At 43.9% G+C, this 17,584-nt stretch overlaps 1 non-coding gene across 1 annotated transcript; it reads right to left on the bottom strand.

The window, feature by feature from the left end:
- Positions 1 to 16,861: 16,861 nt before the first annotated feature.
- On the bottom strand, positions 16,862 to 16,935 carry Trnar-gcg (transfer RNA arginine (anticodon GCG)). Its single transcript has one exon. It is a non-coding gene; the product is annotated as a tRNA-Arg (tRNA).
- Positions 16,936 to 17,584: the final 649 nt, after the last annotated feature.

The raw sequence follows: 17,584 nt of genomic DNA on the forward strand, positions 1-17,584 counted from the left end.
CATAACAGTCGCATACGTGTTTGGCGACATCGTGGTGAACGCACATTGGAAGCGTTTATTCGTCATCGCCATACTGGCGTATCACCCAGCATGTGGTATGGGGTGCCATTGGTTACACGTGTCGGTCACCTCTTGTTCGCATTGACGGCGAACAGTGGGCGTTACATTTCCGATGTGTTACGACCCGTGCCTCTACCCTTCTTTCGATCCCTGCGAAAACTTACATTTCAGCAGGATAATGCACGACCGCATGTTGCAGATCCTGTACGGGCCTTTCTGCATACAGAAAATATTCAACTGCTGCCCTGGCCTACACATTCACCAGATCTCTCACCAACTGAAAACGTCTGGTCAATGGTGGTCGAGCAACTGACGCATAACAATACGCCAGTCACTACTCTTGATGAACTGTGGTATCGTGTTGAAGCTGCATGGGCAGCTGTACTTGTACACGCCATCCAAGTTCTGTTTGACTCAATGCCCATTCGTGTCAAGGCCGTTATTATGGCCAGAGTTGATTGTTCTGGGTACTAATGTCTCAGAATCTATGCACCCAAATTGTGTGAAAATGTAATCTAAAAATGGTTCAAATGGCTCTGAGCACTATGGGACTTAACAGCTGTGGTCATCAGTCCCCTAGAACGTAGAACTACTATAACCTAACTAACCTATGGACATCACACACATCCATGCCCGAGGCTGGATTCGAACCTGCGACCGTAGCAGTCGCACTGTTCCGGACCGCGCGCTTAGAACCGCGAGACCACCGCGGCCGACTAAATGTAATCTCATGTCAGTTATAGTATAATATATATGTCCAATGAATACCCGTTTATCATCAGCATTTCGTCTTGGTGTATCAATTTAAATGGCCAGTAGTGTATTTACGATCGTAAGAGAGAAATTCAAAGAAAATCTTGCTGCGCAACCATACAGACCAGAGACAATTTCGTCGTGTTAGAAAAATATTTGACGTAATGAGATCTGGAAAGGTAACTATCGTATGTCAGCTTAAGTGCGATGCGAGATCTCGCACGCGCTCTAGTATGCGTTTCTGTGTGTGAGTGCGTAAGGCGAGGGCGCTGAGGCCCGCTAAGCCGCGGCGGTGGCGCCGTATTTTAGTGGCCGCAATTTCCTGGCCGGGCTACCGTGCGGGCTGGCGGAGTCACTGTTAATCCCGCAGGCCGGCTTCATAAAGGTAAGGCGCGTAAATCAGCCGCCTTAGGCCGGCGGTGAGTGTCCACTCTCTGCGCCAGACGCCCGCCGGTACTCCACCTCGAGTACACTAGATCACAAAGTAGCGCCTCCAAGGGTAGGCCGGTTCCCACCTACCATTTGTTCAGACGATGATCCATGTCGGACAGGATAAACAAATTCTACTAACGTGTTCTTGGGCTATAACGTAACAGTTTCCAAGGAATAAGTGATTTAGAATCACTGTCATGAACACAGTGTGCTTGAACGGGTTTGCCGTCCCTTGTATTTGTTGACCATCAGCAGTTACAGGTCTGTACAGGTTATGAGTTTGCAGTTTAGAGCGCAGAGATTAGATGAGTGGACTGCCAAGACGGGTTTTCAGTTTCCTGAACATAAGTATTGCGGCGGCGAGGTTCTTTCCGTCCCTTTTGCGACTAACCTTCACTTCCTGTGAACATTGTCTCAGCATATCATTAGTAGGAAAGCCGAGTGAAACCTACTGCGATATGAACCAGGCTGCAATAAAAGTCACTAAATCTACGTTTCTGGAGAAAGTTTTCACACTAAATGAAAGGTTGGAAATGTTGACCTCAATTCATATATTCTGAAACTTAGGTGAACAAATCGCAATGCCAACACCTTGCTAGTCTTAACACAATCCCTTTCACTCACGTTAGCAAGTTTATGGTGTTGCATTTCCCGAAAACGTATTAGCTACAAAAATACTGATTGTTTTTGATTGTGAATGGTCGCCAAATATTAAGTCTGTCAGTGCCAAATGCAGTCACAGTTTTTAGCCACCGACCTGCTCAATGCGCCACGCTGAATGTCTTTCCTCGTCACAAAATTCACTTAAAAATTCCGAAATTTCTACACCTCCATCGGGATAATTTTGCCGTTACTTTACACCACTTTTGATGTAAGAAACACTGCTAGATCCGGTAACTTATCATTTTCATAGGAACTATTACTACATACGTTCGAACTGTTTCATGGCTAGGCTCGCACTCTTCTTTAGAATACTCTAAGTCTTCTCTACCTACAGAGAAAGGCGCGCGAAGAATATTGCTTTACCATTGGTCAGTTTACTCAACAGCCAATAGCAAATCAACACTCTCCTGCGTCAGTCCGCGATTTTCATCAATAACCAGTCGCAAAATAGTAAACCTAACGATTGCACTTTTTACCGACGTAATTATCTAATATGCTGCAAGTTTTTTTATGCATAAAGTTATTTGCAATTGTTACTTATACCTGAATTAACTTTCCCTTTACCAAAAACTTACATTACAAATGTATTCTAAAAAACTCCCCTTTGACCATAGCCATACTTCTTCGAAATGTTCCCACACTAAATCCTACTACATAACTCGTTAAACAATTATCTTCATATTAACCTTAAACCACACTCACGCATCATTCATACTGCTAAAACACATTTACAACATTTTACATACACAAAAAGACATAATAACACTTTATAAAAATACTAGAACAGTTTATCAAGATTATTCTATTACTTTAGTGCACTCCAGTGGGCACAATCGAAACTAAAATCACAGTCACCCTATCCAATATTGTCCTCTATCGGCTGATACATAAACTACGTGATCGTCCAGTCTTGCGACACCATTTGTCACTATCCAGCTGTGAGACACATCTCCCACTTAACCGCCTCCAAGGCGGATCGGGATAAGGCGCTACGCCTCGTTGTGTGTGTGCCTTCGTTTTAATCGTTCTCGTCCTACTTTCAGTTTTCCTGATTTGCATACCCGGGACTCCATAGTGTATTTTAAGAACTCAGTGAAGTGCCTGGGCCTCATTTTTTACTCCAAATTGCCGTGGTTATGTGGCGTGACGAGAAAATGCAGATAGCTACACCATCCCCTACTGTTCAGTTGGCAGGTGAGTCAATATCACACCAACATAATGACTTACGCTGAATAGCATTATTGTCAAATATTGTTGTTGTAAGTAAGAATGTTTGTTTTGTGAACTCAGTGTTGTGTGTGTAATCTGTTCCATATTGAGTAAAGGCGGCATAACTTGCAGTCGGCAGCTTCTTCGACGACGCCGCGAATGACATTAAGCTATTTCTTGTTGCCCGCCTCCCGAAGGTCATCAGCCGAGAGAAGATCCTGTCGGTGCGTATTTTCGCCTTTGACTTAAATCAGTTGATGGAAATAATTGTTGAAATATTTTGTAACATTGGAGAGCTATGTTGGAAACGGAAAAATCCCGTTTTCAAGATCAGATCCTGTTTAAACTTGATAATAAGAACATCTATGTTAGTGCATGACTTCTGATGTAAATATAAACATCTATAACTTTGCAAGTTGACGTGTTTCTGACTCAAGAATATTGATATGCTGAAATATGATGAAGACGTTTAGGAAATTTTTTAGTTCGTCATCGTCATGGGATGATTTATTTGAGGCGTGAATTTCATCGCTGAATTTTGGAAGGTCAATGAATATTGAAGTGAAGCACCGATCGATATACTGAGAGTTGCCAGAAGAGATATTAGGTGAATAGTGCAATTTTGGAAAAACCGAGGAGTTTTACGAATGTCTGAAAAGCTCAAAACTGAATCTTCATCTCTGTCAACTCTTCTGGGCTTACTACACGTTAATGAGAACAATTATCTAATTTAAATTTTCGTCAGTGTGTCCCTCTTCTAATGATTCTGTTAAGGTCATGATTTAGTACTCTCCACACATGATCGAAAATTTTCATGTTGGTGTTGTAAAACATATTTGTCGACGGCCTTGCCGTAGTGGTACCACCGGTTCCCGTCAGATCACCGAAGTTAAGCGCTATCTTGCTTGGGTAGCAGTTCGATGGGCGAGCGTCCGATCTGCCGAGCGCTGTTGGCAAGGGTAGTGCTCTTAGCCCTTGTGAGGCAAACTGAGGAGCTGCTTCATGAAGAAGTAGCAGCTCCGACCACCGAAAACTGCCAATGTCCTGGAGAGCAGTGTGCTGAACACATTGCTCTCCAAATCCTCGTCCAGTGACGCCTAAAGACTGAGAGACCTTTAATGTCAGAATCCAGACGGCACTGAACATATTAAAGTGCCATAGCCACAAGTCCTAGGAGCGGGCAGGGCGCCTGTGCTCCACTTTCATAAGGCTTTTGTGCGATCGTGTGTAGACTACGGGTGTACTTTTATAGTCAGCGAGGCCTTCTTAACTGAAGATTATCGACGCTGTCAATCGTGAGCGTTTGGGATAGCCACGGTTGCTTATAGGACCAGCTCCGTACCCAGCCTCTATGTTGAGGCTGGGGAACCGCCGTTCACCATCCGCGCGCAGTTCCTCATGGTGCGTCAGGGGTCTGAATTCACAAGTGTACCATACTGTTGCTCGGTCATCTTTCGGACACCTTTCCTCAAGTCGTCCCCAAGAAGCAAGGCCGTTTGAGATCGGCGTGCTGCGTATACTGGAGTCACTTGGTGTGGAGCAAGTAAAACCGCCTTCCCTCTGCCAAGCTGGTTGTTCCACAGGCCCGAAGTAATTTTAGATTTAGTGCTCCACAGGGGAGGTTGCAGTCATGTGTATGTTTGGAATATATTATTTTATGAAATTTTAACTGAGCACCACAACTCATTAGCTGTATTTACAGACGACTGTACCCAGAGGTACTCCGTTGGTTGTTGTGATCTTTTCCTTGTTCGCGTCCTCAAGGTTCGTCTGTCTCAATACTTCAATGTCAGAGAAGAGAAATTATCCCCATTCTTGCTGCCACTGGATTAGTTGAGATTTGGTTGCAGTGCTAAATTTCTTGTCTGTTCCGATCTCCTGAGTATCTTTCACTCTCTACAAGCATTTACCCAACATTTAAGTAAGTTCATAATGTCTAGGACGTCTTCCTGCAGCTACAGGGCCTGGAAAAGCACCTTTCTGCTGTGTGAAAGGACACACGGATATGTCAGGAAACAAAAGGGAGAATGTAGCAACCAAGGAGGCATGTTGTGATCCTCAGACGCTCGAGTGGGCCTCCTCCCTGTACGCTTTCGCCTTGCTGCTGGGGCACAGAATCATGCGTCGATGGGAAGAAGAGAGGGTTGAAGTGGGAAATAATTAGCGCCTGGTAAATTCCCCGACGCGGACGTGGTATACCTCCTTCTAGCCGCCTAGGCGGAATGAGGTCCTTTTACTCATTTTCGTATAGGCCATAGCCCTATGACGCGTGGCTTCTTGCTCCGGCGAGAGGACACACAAACGTGTGATGCCAGTGGCGTACAAATCACAGTGCGCCACATTTTAGCACACTGTGCTTGTTTTCCTACAGGTAGATGTGCTGACGAAATGTAGTACAACTTTTAAAATGTCGTGTATTGTCAGACTTGTTCCCTAAAATTTGAGGGAGGCGTTCTAACATTCTGGGTGGTGTCTGTTTGTTCTATATCGTGTCTCCCTACCACTTTCGCGCAACGACGCTCTGAGCGTGTTTTTTAGGGAATTGACTAGTTTGAACCTGGGACCTGTTGCTGGTAAGGAGACGCCAGACCACACATGACATGTAGAATTCAGAAGAGTTCAGTGAGACTAGCGACGATATAACCAAATACTTAATGATTTCAGCGTCAACTCCACTGCACTCCCTGTAAAAGAATCTTAATACTAAATTTAGTGGAAGGGGTTTAAGGCTTTCCTTTCTCTAGTTAGCTGGTAAAATAACGTCGAAAAAGCTGTTAAGTTTACCGTCGGAAATTTTATTCTACTCACAACACATTGTTTATAAACTGCACTATTAATAAAAGGAAGTGTTTTAATACAGGATGGTAAAAACCAACTACGTTCAACAAAAATGTGAACGAATATTCCCTGAATGGGTTTCCTAGTTCTACAATGGATCGAAGGATAACCTATGCCATATCACATCTATAATCTAAGTTTAAATAAAGTTTCACAAAAGAGAAAACTATCAAAAAGGTCTACAGTGACCCTCAATTATCTTTAATTACTTATCTAACTTGTCTTAAATTACAGTGGCTGATGTGGCTTCTCAATAACTATATAACAGAAAAATCATTGCGTTTCAGATTTTTACTTCAAGTGGCAAATGTGAACACCATGAGCTTTAATTGACGATCGACGCTTGTATTACGCAAAAAAGGGGGTGTAACAGATGAGCCTTCTGCAGTTCTGACTGAAGCTTTATGCGCTGTAATGCGGCATCGCGTGCGTTCATTACCTTGTCGTTGGTTAGGCAGTTCAGGGGGGCAGCGGCCGGCGCAGCAGCCATCCAGCTCGCCGTCTCGGAACTAACTAGCTTCTCCTAACTTCTCCTTACAACCGTTTACCGAAGTTGGTTTAAAAAACTATCTGACTGTGTTTTCATCTGACCAACCAGGATCTCAATGTTAACATTAAGCTCCGCCTACAAAAATTCTGTCTATCCAATGAGAAACGTTATGCTTTTCGTGGTGGGGCAATGTTTTTAAAGATTGCAACATAACAGAGACACGAAAAAGTCTCACGCTAAAACTTGCACCTGGTGTGGTCCTTTTAGCGTTTTCGTAAGATCTATACTGTTCTTCTAGAGGGCTCTATCTTTTAACATGGGCTGGGGGGGTTGGTACTAACGTAACAGAGACGCGAAAAAGTCTCACGCTAAAACTTGCGGGTGGTGTGTCCCTTTTTGTGTTATCGCAAGATCTATATTGTTTTCCTGAAGGGCTCTAGCTTTTAACATGGGCTGGGGGGTGGTCCTTAATGTAACAGAGACGCGAAAAAGTCTCACGCTATAACTTGCAGCTGGCGTTGTCCTAGTGGTTGGCTGGCGACGTGGGTGTCCAGTCTGTCCCTTATCGTAGGGCCTTCTAGCTTAACACGGCTTGTTCTCGGCTTCTGTTCTCGTTCTCTCCTCGGAACTGCGTCTGTCTCACGGTGGGAAGGTATGACATGCATTTAGGCATTCTTGTGTTAGTCTGTGGTATTCCACTTGCTCACTCGTTACTCGTATTACTTTGGTTAATTTAATGTCACGATTTATTCGGAGCCATGTGACATACTACTGGATTTGCTTATCATGTCAGGGTTTTCATGGAAGGTGTTGGATTTGCCTGACAACTTACAGCGTTTTTAAAGGGTTTTATCTGGGTGTCTGGCTCATCTGTGTTTTTTGGCAAGTGATCGGCCAGTCACACATTCTCGTGAAAGTATTTGAGTTTTCATCTGGCTTTTCTTTTTTTATTTGTGTAGGTTCTAGAAGTGGGCGGTTGTTGCATTCCGCTTCTGACGACAATGTACAGGTTCATGGCTGATGTTAAATGATAGAACAGGAAACTAGGTAAAATAAAGAGAATATGTTTTATTGTGTGGGATACATGAGGCTCACATGGGGTAGGAAGTTACCAGGTGCGCTCCAGTCTAGGAGACTGAACAAACTAAATAAAGTTGGCAACGGGAAGGAGAAGGGTATTTCAGGTTAAGATCTGTTGGTGGTCGGTCTTTATTCACGAAGCCGGAGGCTCAGCCTCCCAACAAAAGATGTTGTTCCACTCAAGATCAGGATCACATACATGGCCCGCATCTCAAGCCCCTATTTGCTAAAAAGATGGCATGACTTTTCTAGATACTTCGGTGAGGGCTGAAGGCATCTCTTTCAGCAGTTCCAACCGGGCAAACCTGCAAATATTAATCGTTATACTGCATAGTAGGACCAATAGCAAAATATAAAATGTATCATCAAGATGACAGAACATTTAATTCTCTAAAACTTTGCGTGATGAACATAATAAATCAACTTGAGTCAAACGGCTTTGGTAAGAAGTGGGTTAAGTATATTAAAAAAATAACAACAAAGGTAAAATCTTGCTACATCATGCAACTATTTTTATGAGTAGTACTCATACAAACTTTCACAGGCTCAAAATATTAACAGAGCTTCAGTAAAATGTAGAATTCAGTTTGCTAGACCAAGGAATGGTGTACCTTAAAACAATAACCCAAACATTATCTGTATTAACCCACGTTACAGTACAAAAGTACAAATTCTTTTTTAAAATTAAATAGCACACCCTCATTCTGATTAGCGGAAAATCTCAGATTTCTGCATACAAATAGAATGTTAATTTGCTTCGAATGCCAGAAATTTATGCTCTGCCCAATTATCACTGAAGTAAAGTAATGATAAAATAACAAATGAAATATAAGTAAATTGCCCCATTGGAAGGGGGTATTCTGGTTTTAAGGATTAAAAAGAGGGTACGAAAAAAGATCCCAAGCTACATACAATGGTAACTTTAGCTGCTTAAGGCAATTGGATAAAAGTAGAATGCAATTCGTAAAAGCAATGACTGATGTATTTAGTACCTAGGTTGATCCCATTACCCAGGATCACTGTAAAGGACAATATACTGTAAAATAGTTGAGTTGTGGATAAAATTATGAGATAGCAAAGGCTACACAACAAAATCCAAGATTTCTAATGACAGTATTCCACATACCAACTTTATGACACTGTAAATTACTTCCTAAAGCAACAGTCCACAGTGAAATATTACACCTACATCACAATTATTCAGTAATTTCAAGTGGAAAAATGGTAGGATAAACTATCCAGAGCATCTGAGAAAGCCCCTCTCTCACCTTGGATGCAAATGGTCAATACAGCCAAATAACAGTTAAAATCTCAGACCGTTTAAGCTACCTTTTGGGGTAATAGTCCTTATACACATATCTTAATTAAAAGGATACGTATAGTTTTACATGTAGATCAATTAAGCATAATTGAGGACCGCTTTTACAGAACTCGCTTTACCCACTTTACAATAGTTTTTCTCTTATCATACACTGCTCAGCTTCCTCTATAAGCCTATGCTGCCAGCTTCGCAAAACTTGTTTCATCCACACTTATAGAACATAGGATGGAGCCCGTTTTTGCAAAACTTGCCTCACGCATTTTCCTGAGTATTTTCAGAACTCACTTTACGCTAATTAGCTTTGCAAAGCCGTCAGATGTATTCCCGAATATGTACTCTGAAGGCACTGTAAAAGTGGTCTTTGACATACCAAAAATCGATCTCTGCCGAAACTCTGTATTGGAGAAGTCCTTTGCCCATGCCAGGTATGGTTCTATACCTGACTGTGGCGATACGTGAAACAAAACTAGATACTGATAACATTTCTCAATCTACTTGGTGTGAAATTGAAGCTGGAAGAGGTGAAAATGAAATCACCATTACAACATTTTGTCCTACATTGTTTGGAGGAGAGGTTTAGAGGTATTTTTAAGAGAGGATTGAAACTCGAGTTTTTTTCAGAGTCATGCACAAACCAGCCCATTCCACCTGGGCCTTGCACAAGAGATAAGGAAAGCTTGCATTTTTAAAATTTTTGTCTGATGATGTCTCAGAAGTAGTTGTTCTGCAGTCAGTGTGGAGTGCTGATACTGAACATTATTTTCATTTTTTCTATGACATCAGGATTTCTTTACAAAACAAGAGCTAATATTTTACAATTCCAGTAACTGAAGCACAAATATTAAAATGAATACTAATTTATTACGTCATGGTTGATTAAACGTATATAAAAATATTCGCATTACCGGTTTCGGCAAATCTGAAGATGCGTGATACAGGCCAATACCATTAATGTGAATACTTTTACAGATATTTAAGCGACCGTGGCGTAATAAATCATTATTTAAACACAGAACGAAGTTCACAGGTTTCACAGACGTATGGCGCACGCGACTTCTCCAACCACACTCCCATGAGGTTAACTGAATCAAATGCATCCTGGCAAAACGTTAAAATACGAGGGTTCTCAATAAATTCAAATGGTTCAAATGGATCTAAATACCATGGGACTTAACAATTGAGGTCATCACTCTCATAGACTTAGAACTACTTAAACCTAACTAACCTACGGAACATCACACACATCCATGCCCCAGGCAGGATTCGAACCTGCGACCGTAGCAGCAGCGCGGTTCCGGACTGAAGCGCCTAGAACCACTCGGCTACAGCTACCGGCTGTTGAATAAGTAATGTGACACATTTTTTCCCCTAAATTTCGAATACGGAGTGGAACTTGCTGTGGGATATATAGTTTCATTAAGTTCCGACAAGTGGCGGCTTTATAGGAAGCCTTGAATATGGCATCCGTAACTGAGGTGCGTTCCAAGCAAAGAGCTATCATTGAATGGCTTTTGGCGGAAAACCAGAGCATCGCATATATTGACAGACGCTTGCAGAATGTCTTCGGGGACTTGGCACTGGACAAAACCACGTGAGTAGTTGGGCGAGGAGTCTGTTGTCATTTCAACAAGTTAGCGTAACCCCTGTCCGATGTCCCACGTGTCTGCCTGTCGCCGACAGCTGTGACTCCTGTAATGTCGGATCATGTAGACATTCTCATACGAGGTGCCCTCTCAATTCCTTGCCACCTATGAGAAGACCGCAAGAAGCAACTAAGGGCCATCAGTGCGAAATTGCTTGCTCATTGAGGCTGATAGTGAAAAGGTTTTCCAAAATGACCACTGGAGATGGAACATTGGTTCAGCACTTCGAACCGAAAACAAAACGGCAATCCATGGAGTGGCGCCACATCATATTTGCCCCGAAGAAACTGTTCAAAGCCGCCCTCTTAGCTGGTAATGTCATGGCCACGGTCTTCTGAGGCACTGAAGGGGTCATTCAATTTGATATCCTCAGTACGCAGCTCGTGGTCGTGCGGTAGCGTTCTCGCTTCCCACGCCCGAGCTCCCGGGTTCGATTCCCGGCGGGGTCAGGGACTTTCTCTGCCTCGTGGTGACTGGGTGTTGTGTGATGTCCTTAGGTTAGTTAGGTTTCAGTAGTTCTAAGTTCTAGGGGACTGATGACCATAGATGTTAAGTCCCATAGTACTCAGAGCCATTTGAAATTTGATGTCCTCACTATTGGTGCAACGATCAAAGTGCATTGTGTTACCCTGAGGAGTTTGGAGAAACGACTTCAGCCAGTTCGTCGCCTCTAAACTGCAAAAGGAATACCCCTTCTCCTTCAAAACGCAAGATCTCACAGGAGTCTGGGCACCTGAGATGTGCTCGCTAAACTTCTTTGGACTGCTCCTCTTCATCCACCCTACTACCCGGATGTCGTACCTCCATCTGTTTCGGTCAATGAAGGACACACTCCGCGGCTAGCAGTAGAGGGATTATGGGGAGGCTGTTGATGCAGCAAGATGTTGGCTGTGACCTTGACCCCTAGAGCAATACCACCCGGACATACAGGCCTCCAATTATGGTGGCATAAGGCCGTCGCACTGAAAGGAGATTATATCAAAAAATAGTGTTTTATAGCTCAAAGAGAGGAGAACAAAATTATGACCAACCTGCTTTCAGAAAGAAAAGTGTTGCATTACTTACTGAACGCCTCTAGTATAGTAAAATCGCAAAATCGTGAAAAACAGAGGACCCAGTACAAGGTGATAAATTCTAGGAAAGGAAAGGAACAGAGACGTCTGATGGGTAGCTTCCTTACGTTGAGGAGGCAAAAGTTGTGGGATACCTCGTAATATCGTGTCGGACCTCCTCGTTCCCGGTGCAGCGCCATAATTCGACGTGGTTTGAACTCAACAAGTCGTTGGATGTTCTCTCCTGAAATATGGACTCAAGCTGCCTCTCTAACCGGCCATGACTGCGAGAGTGTTTCCGTGCAGGATTTTGTGCACCAACTGCCCTGTCGAAAATTTCCCATAAATGACTGAGGGGATTCATGTGGGGAAATCTGGATGACCAAACCATTGGCTCAAATTGGCCACAATTTTCTTCAAAACAATCGCCTCAAATTTGGTCTGGTGACAGGGCGCATCGTCGAGGGAACCAAATGGTATCCATTTCCAGACAATGGTGGATTCAGTTGGACCAGAGGATATCTTCCATTGCAAGCAAACACAGCCCACACCTTTATGGAGCCACCACCAGGTAGCACAGTGCTTTGTTGACAATTTGGGTCCACGGCTTCGTGGGGTCTGCGCCACACTCGAAACCACCCATCAGGTCTTACCAACTGAAATCGTGACGCCTCTGACCAGTCCACTGCTTTCGAGTCGTCTAGGGTTCAACTGATATGATGACGAGCCCAGGAGAGGTGGTGCTGGCAATTTCACGCTATTAGCAAACGCACTAGCGGCTATCGTCTACTGCCATAGCCGATTAACGCCAAATTTCGCCACACTGTCCTAACGAATACGTTCGTCGCACCTCCCACATTTACTTCTGTAGTAACTTCCCGCATTGTTGCTTGTCTTTAGCACTGTCAACTCTACGCAAACGCCGCTGCTATCGGTCGTTAAGTGAAGTCCGTCGGCCACTGCGTTGCCCGTGGTGGGAGGTAACGCCTCAAATTTTGTGATCCCGCCCTCTCTTGACACTGTTGATCTCGGAACACTGAATTCCCTAACAGTTTCCTAAATGGAATGTCCCACGCTGTAATATTTCTGGCTTATTCAGCCATCATATTAGGCTCCAGGAAGCTATTCCCAGGGCAGTGGAGATGCAAAAAGCATAGAGAAGACGCAATGTGGGACGAGGTACCGGTGAGAGATGTTATATTCGGTACCATTCCCGTGAGAAAGACCGCCTGCACGATGCTGCTGCTCTATTATTGGCTGCTGTGTTCGGCGGTAGGGCGCGAAAACGTTAAACTTTAGTTGCTATTATTAATTAAACCTGTCATCCAAATTACTTAAATTTTTAAAATAAACATCTCTCAAAAGCCAACTAGCAATGAGTCATTTCAAAATTATTAAAATGAAAGTATTACTACAATAAAAGACTGACGATATTACTGCCAATGCACTTCGGTGGCGTTCGGGTCACGCCTTGCGGGCCTGGCGCGAAATGTCTCGAGCAATCCGGCTCTTACCGTTCCCGTAAACAGACATGTTGTCTGTTATAGCAGTATTTGTTTCATGCAATTTCATTTACTACAGTTCCGACCGTCACTAGGTACAGACATGTTGTCTGTAATAGTAGTATTTGATTCATGTAATTTTATTCTCCAGTTCTGACGGTTCCAGTAGACAGACATGTTGTCTGTGGCTGAATGTATTTCATGTTATTTTGGCCAGATATAATGACTGTGGGAAGATAAGTTCAATGCGTTGTCATCAAGAATAGTTTCTCGTGTCTATATCAATAAAAACGTGAGTGGCATCCCAAATGAGTGATAGTTTACTCGTAGAAGCAGTTCCTTGAAAAGTTAATTTCAGCCTCAAGAAAACGAAACCACGACCTGCGTGCTGTTTTCTGCGCTGGGGACATCATCATTATGAAGACAGCAAGTTAGTGGAGTGTACAAGAACTTATGTGTTGCACACAGGGCAGTGGAAACAACTAGGCACCTCACATGTACTGCATGCACAGTACAAATGTCCCCAGTGACACGTCATCCCTCTAGCGGTTCTAGGCGCTCAGTCCGGAACCGCAGGACTGCTACGGTCGCAGGTTCGAATCCTTCCTCGGGCATGGATGTGTGTGAAGTCCTTAGGTTAGTTAGGTTTAAGTAGTTCTAAGTTCTAGGGTACTGATGACCACAGATGTTAAGTCCCATAGTACTCAGAGCCATTTGAACCATTTTTTGAACACGTCATCTGCAGTATCGCAGAGGAGGTAAAGAAAGATGAAAGTATTGATACTATCTCACTTTTATTCCTTTTTCTTGCCGTAATGCCTCTAGCTCCAATGGCCATTCCGCTCAAAGAGTCTGGCCATAACAAGCGGGAAACCTTTCCACATGAATCACCGACTACAAATGATGGCTCCGCTAATGAACTACCATGTTATACCTTTTGTACGCGATACTACCGCCATCTGTGCATGCGCATATCGCTAACCCACGACTTTTGTCACCTCAGTGTAGCGTGCGTACCACGCCAGGAAGGCGCGATGAAGTTGGCAGCAGCGGGGCGCCGGCGGTGGCGGGCGGCGTGCCTGGTGCGGCGTGCGCTGCCAGCTGGTGTGATTGATGGCGGCTGCCCGGCCCGTGGCGGAGGCGGCGCCCCGGCCGTGTCGGCAGTTCCCGCCGACCGCCCTCTGAAAGCCTGCCGCTGTCGCCCTCGCCGGAAACACGCCGCTGCCCTCTAGTTTCGCCAAGGGAGCCGTCTCTCCCCCCTGAGTGCCGGACCGGTGAGCCGGAACCGCGCGAGGAGCGGGCTGCCAACGCTGAAAGGGTATCGCCAAGCTATCCGTCTGAATGCTACAACAATCGGCCTTCATCCATCAAGCGCGGTATACTACAGCAATTCTATAAACAGCAGTCACACTTTCTTTTTGTTTACTCACATACTCTGTATTTACGTCACCGATTTCATTGTACAAACGACTGAGAATTCTACTGACAGTCATGATGAGTTATGGTTTGTGGGGTACTCAATTGCGCGGTCATCAGCTCCTATACAAAGTCCCAGTTTTTACACAGACCAATCTTTTACGCAATCCTATCTAGCCACTCTCCCGAATGATGGTGATGATGATGAGGAAGAGGAGGACAACACAAACACGTAGTCCCCGGGCAGAGAAAAATCCCCAACCCGGTCGGGAATCGATCCCCGGACCCCGTGATCCAGAGGCATCAACACTCCCCACTAGATCACGAGCTGCGAACTGTATTGAAAATGAAAAGATTGCCCAGGTAGGCTGTATTCTTTTAATTGCCTATACGATTGGCAAATTTCAACCTTTGATCGTTTCCAAGCACGTATTTTAAGATGACAGCTTCATTATACATAATAATATATCACTGGTACACGTGAACGGGAGAACATCTTACTTCAGAGATTTAGTGGAGCAAAAACAGTGCGACTGGTCCTGGCGGAGGTTCGAGTCCTCCCTCGGGCACGGGTGTGTGTGTGTTTGTCCTTAGGATAATTTAGGTTAAGTAGTGTGTTAGCTTAGGGACTGATGACCTTAGCCATTAAGTCCCATAAGATTTCACACATATTTGAACATTTGAACAAAAACAGTATGTTTGCAATATGAGGCACAAATACAATGCACAACAGGACATTGTTTTTGTGCCGTATATTCAGGGAAGTATGATGTATTCCCGTCCACAAGCACCAGCGATATATTATAATGTACAATGAGCCATATATTCACAAAAATAAGATGTATTCCCGTTCACAATTACCAGCGATATATTATGATGTAAAATGAAACTGGAAGCTTCGGATTCGTGTTTGAAAATGGCTTAAGCTTGAAATAGCCCAATCGCACAGATAATAAAAAGATTACAGCCTACCTGGACCATATTTCCATTCTGAAAACACGTCGAGGCTGTGGACCGCCTCAAAGATAAAAAACTTTTAGTTATGTTGTACTACCTAAAGTTCCATCTCCCTCCATGAGCAGGAAAACTCGGATAATTGCTTGATTGCTTTACGAGCGTCGCTCCGGAAGGTTTGCGCAAACCCCACAATGTTTCTACGAGGCACCTGCTTGCCATCTTACGATGCAACTGACTTTTCATGTTCTGTTTCACCTGTTTAATCTTCGTTTCGTTACAAAAGCGAGAGCACCTAGGGAGTGTCATAACAGAGGACGTCGGCATACAGAGCCCGTTGGCAGACAAAAGGGTCATACACTCTTCACGGTTTCTGGTTCCTACGGTTATTTTTTTAAAGTCAGTTTAACCATACTATTAAAACCGGTCAGAATAACCAGTTTCTGAGATAACTGATTTTGCATTTTTTTAATCCTAATATTTTCTGTAACAAACGTAGACAATGACTAAAGACTGAAATATTTTAACTTCCTCCTTTTAAATATACATAGAATAAAAATATTCAATTAAACAGGCAAATAAAATAAAACTTAGTCCGTACAAAGTTCGCTGCTTTTTGTCAGAAAGTGATAAAGCCGTTGACTACCAGAAAAAAATCTGTGGTTTTCTCTTAATGATTCTAATGTTTTTAAACGCCGCTCAAACTTTATGTTGTAAGTGGTAATCATAGAATCATTTGGAAGTTGCGAAAAATTAGCCTTAAAGAGTGAAAACTGAGGCAGAAAAATTTTCTTTTTCTTATTGGTCCGTTTTCAGGGGTTACAAGGAGAAAAAGCCATGCTACGTACACTCAGCCAACCAATCAGCTGCACTCCATTTTTGTTGTGACTCTGAATGAAATGTTAAGCTTTTAGTTTTCTCCTTACATTACGCCACAAATTTGTTTTGACTTCTCCCTTTTTAATCTTTAAGAGCAAATGGAGCATTGTACTTCATTGATAAAGCACATCGTAAATTACTTCCAGATCAGGGATGATGCCATTCTGTAATACAACAGATGTCCGACCAGCAATATGAGAAACCACTATACAGACCAGCTGGGCCAAGTCTTGCATATTACCTGTACATACGGCCCATACTTTAGACCACTCCACTTGGTAACAGATTATTATTATTAAGAAACTGTTCCGAGCAATTATGCCGTAGTCGAATGGATTTCACCTTAAAACCCAACGTTTCGTCCCCACCTGCGAAGTGCATTTTCCAAGGGAGATCGTAGCTTTGTCGAACGTCCGATTCGCACCCTAGTTCACATCACATGTTTTGAATTGGCCGTTGTCGACGGCCATCTTCATGTGTTGCTATCATTCCATGGTGGAAGACTGTTACACAGCTTGAATGAGCGGAGTGTGCGCTGATATGAAACTTCCTGGCAGATTAAAACTGTGTGCTCCGACCGAGACTCGAACTCGGGACCTTTGCTTTCCGCCGGCAAGTGCTCTACCATCTGAGCTACCGAAGCACGACTCACGCCCGCTCATCACAGCTTTGCTTCTGCCAGTATCTGGTCTCCTACCTTCCACACTTTACAGAAGCTCTCCTGCGAACCTTGCAGAACTAGCACTCCTGAAAGAAAGGATACTGCGGAGGTATGGCTTAGCCACAGCCTGGGGGATGTTTCAAGAATGAGATTTTCACTCTGCAGCGGAGTGTGCGCTGATATGAAACTTCTTTAGCAGCGGAATCCAAATTTCATTCAATCTCACGCCCTGCTCTTTCCAACTAAAATTCCTGAGAAATTTTACGATCTATATAGCCTTCCACGGTGTCCGCCTGTAGCTGCCAGTATTGAGTCCTGGTTGTAAAGCATGTTCCGCTACAGCTGATCAGTCGATCTCCCCTCTTCTCGGGTCCCGAGTTCGAGTCTCGGTCGGCACACAGTTTTAATCCGCCAGGAAGTTTCATATCAGTGCACACTCAGCTGAAAAGTGGAAATCTCTTTCCGGAAACATCCCCCAGGCTTTGGCTATGCCATGTCTCCGCAACATCCATTCTTTGAGGAGTGCTAGTTCTGCAGGTTTCGCAAGAGAGCTTCTGTTAACTTTGGAAGATAGGAGACGAGGTACTGGCATAAGTAAAGCTATGATGACCGGGCGTGAGTTGTGCTTGGG

Source organism: Schistocerca gregaria, chromosome 6 (genome assembly GCF_023897955.1).
Source record: "Schistocerca gregaria isolate iqSchGreg1 chromosome 6, iqSchGreg1.2, whole genome shotgun sequence".
NCBI classification, from domain to species: Eukaryota; Metazoa; Arthropoda; class Insecta; order Orthoptera; family Acrididae; genus Schistocerca; species Schistocerca gregaria.